The sequence below is a fragment of the Ursus maritimus genome, unplaced genomic scaffold (assembly GCF_017311325.1).
Source record: "Ursus maritimus isolate PB19 unplaced genomic scaffold, ASM1731132v1 scaffold_17, whole genome shotgun sequence".
NCBI lineage: Eukaryota > Metazoa > Chordata > Mammalia > Carnivora > Ursidae > Ursus > Ursus maritimus.
The window spans coordinates 15,678,905-15,682,244 of record NW_024424119.1 but is presented as its reverse complement, the minus strand read 5'-3'; positions in this window follow the sequence as shown (position 1 = coordinate 15,682,244).

Sequence of the window (3,340 nt, the reverse complement as noted above, 5' to 3'; positions counted from 1 at the left end):
GCCATTTAAGTGGCCCTTCCGGGGGGGGTGGGGTGGGGAGGGTGGGCTTGTTTGTTTATTCTAAAAGCCCCTTGGACCTACAGATCCTGGCCAGCCATGTGCCGTCTCTAACTCTGATTTTCATTGTGCACTCCTTCCGAGAATCCTTCCTGGACAGTTTCAGAAGCCATCAGCCTCACCGTGGACTTCCTTGCAGATTTGAAGAAACTGGCAGCCCCTTCTGAGTGACCCACCCTTTGGAATGAAGTGCAGTTGGCAAGGTAGTTTTATTCTGTGGATTGCACTGCAGATGCGACAAAGGTGAAGTGACTGTGGTGAGACTGGGGAAGGGACGATTATGACCCATAAATACAGGTGATTGGGCTTCCAAAAGATGCAGAGCTTGTATGTGTTGGCCGCGGAAGGAAAAGCAGCCAGTTGGGAAATACCGTTAAGAAACTCGTTGAAAGTAACCCCCCCCCCAAATATGTTCCTGATCTTTTCCTTTCTCAAAAAAAAAAAAAAAAAAAAAAAAAAGTTTTGTAAAGTTGCCACTTTTAATAATTGCAAGAAATAATGCAGGTTTTCACACTAAAAAATTCCCAAGTTACTATCAAAAAGGATAAGTAGCTGTTGCTATAAATGTTCAAGCCACACATTGCAGTTGCTAGTGTATTACTTAAATAATCTTTAGCAGAATTTCATCTTTTGAGAATGGTTGCTGTTGTGTGCTCTCCATATGTACCCAAGTGTATGTTGAAAGGATTCTGGTTTCCAGAAGTTACTCTTAGAGAAGAGCCTGTTTTACACCCATAATTGTGTGAGGAAAGTCCCTTTCAAAGCTCTTTAAGTAAACAGTAATCTGTTTTAAGATTAAATAGCTTGAGTATCAGGTGATAAAGACCCACATGCTGTCTTTCTTAATGAAGGGCAGTGAGAACTTTTTATAAGTTGATCATGAACTTCTCCAAATAAAGATTTTTTTGTGTGTGTGTAATGGTAGTATACTTAAAAAGTTGTGCTTCACAGTTTTTATATGATGGGCTGTAGTCCTGAGATCATCACTAGCTGACACACCTGTTAGCCCTTTGTCACGTGGCAGCACACAGGTTGGGATGCTCTGTGTTCAGTATTTTTTAAAACCTGTCTTCTGGTAATTCTTTCATTAAATATACATTGAGCACCTGCTCTGTACCATAGCTGTGCTATGCTTCTGGGCTTAACATTTAATTTATGTCTGGTTTGGAGCCAGAAGACACTTCAGGAGTCTTGTTCAGCAGATGTGTGAGTCCGTCCCAGAGACGTGAAGGTTCTCAAAGGTTCTTTTGCTAATGTGAGACCTGGCACTTGAACCCAGCCCTCCTAACTCCTGGATCTTTGCCCTTCACTGAGTTAATAAAAAACACGCTGAATTAACTCATATAAACTGTGTCCTCTTGTGGGATCTGATTTCTTAAATACTGCAGAATATATATGGCATCTAGAAGTTGAACACAGGCAAATACGTGTATTTTATTATGAGGCACTGGATATTATTTTAATCCCTGTGGATAATTTCAATCAATAATAATACAGTTCCTGTGGAAAATTTATAAAGTGCAAAAAGCACAAATCAGAATTAACTCAGTCTTCGGAAAAGGTATTTTAGCACCTTTTTTTTCCTCTCTTTTAAAGTCATGATTATATATCTAATCTTTTTATAAAAACTTTAAACATTCAAACCTGGTTTTTGGTTTTCTTTTGATAAGGATTCTTTCCCTTTTTGAGTTTTGTTCCAAGTGTATATGGAGAAAGTTGGTGTGTGCGTGTGTGTGTGTGTGTTTTTAACAGACATAAACTAATACATTCTGATTTTGGTTTAAGACCTGGCACGTGAAAGCTGTTGCCTGGTTTTTATTGTATCAGAATGCCACTGATGTTTTCTCAGGAGAGCTAAAATTCAGGGTTTCTACATGGTTTCCTGTTACAACTCCATTGCTCCAGGCTAAAGACCAGTTGAGGTCCAGAAACTGGGGTGCTGTCTCCCAAGCGTTAAGTTGTAGAGATGCCTAAAATGTCTGCTTGCCATTGTCTACGGTGGGTTGTGGTTGTGAACTTCACCTAAGCAGCTGGGGCTAGAATGGGGAGAGAACTATGAAGTTACTACTTCTCTTTGTGGACAGAAGACATGTCAATGTCCCAGAGTACTGAGAAGTCAACTGCTTCTCTCCTTTCTTTCCTTAGCAAAAGGAAATGCTGGACGAGGAGAGGATGATGAGGCACCTAATTGTGGGTGAGTAATTTTTCTTTCTCCTTCCATGCGTCTCTGATTGCAGTGATCTTCCCTCTCGCAAGGGTCTGAGTAAATACTGGCTCCTTATTGCTTGTGCTCAGAGAAGTAGCTGATGGTAGAAGAGCACTTTTAAAAGGATTGAGGAGGCTGAAAGACGCTTGTTAGAGTGCACCTGGATCCTGCCATGACATCACAGGCGGACCATAAACGGCTCTTCAGAAAGCACAGCAGCCTTTTTTCACCCCTTTCTTAACAATGAGACGTAGATTGGGCTTGTTCTCTATTCAAGCATCCTTATGAGTAAATGTCTATTTTTATGGTAGAGCTGCACTTTAAAAATAGCTCCAATCAGTACGACTCTTTTCCCCCATATGTTAAAAAGTTATACATGAGTTAAAATATCCCAGATTGCTTAAATTCTTCCAGACACAAGGCACTTTTCCTTTTTCCTTTTTTTTTTGGGGGGGGGGCAGAAGTGTGGGGGAGGACTTTCTGTCTGGACTGCCTCAACCCTGTTTGTTCTTGGAGACTACTTTTTTTTTTTTTTTAACCAGTAGCAGGGCTTTTAAAACAAGATTTGAGATTTCTGACTGTTAAAAAATTCATTAATATTTGGCGGGTACAGTCTTCTTCCTGGAGCGATTGTTTATTTTTGTTGCTGAGAGCAATTAGCTAGAACAGTCACAGTTGCAGCTGTTAGATACTATAAGCTCCAGCGGAGATCACAAAAGGCCTTATGCACATTTAGAGTCTGTATTTGGATTGTTTTTAATGGGTGATTCTTCTGGAGTATACTGTGTTAGCAAATTCGATTGGGTGATCCTGAGCCAAATCAGATGTACAATGGGATCGTCAGCATGCTGTGCTGATCAGAGTGACTTAAACACCTTGCTATGTGGGAGCCGGGATGGCTGTGTATGCCGCTGCAGAGAGAACCCATCCAGTCCTTTCCTCTCTGAGTCCTCCCTGTGCAAACCTGAATACGGTTCTTCATCCGAAAGCATCATGCTATTTTCTCCGTAATTTGTCCTTTGCTTTTACTCCTTGTTTGTTGCTCTTGATTTGTTGGGGCTTTTGTGGGATAATCTA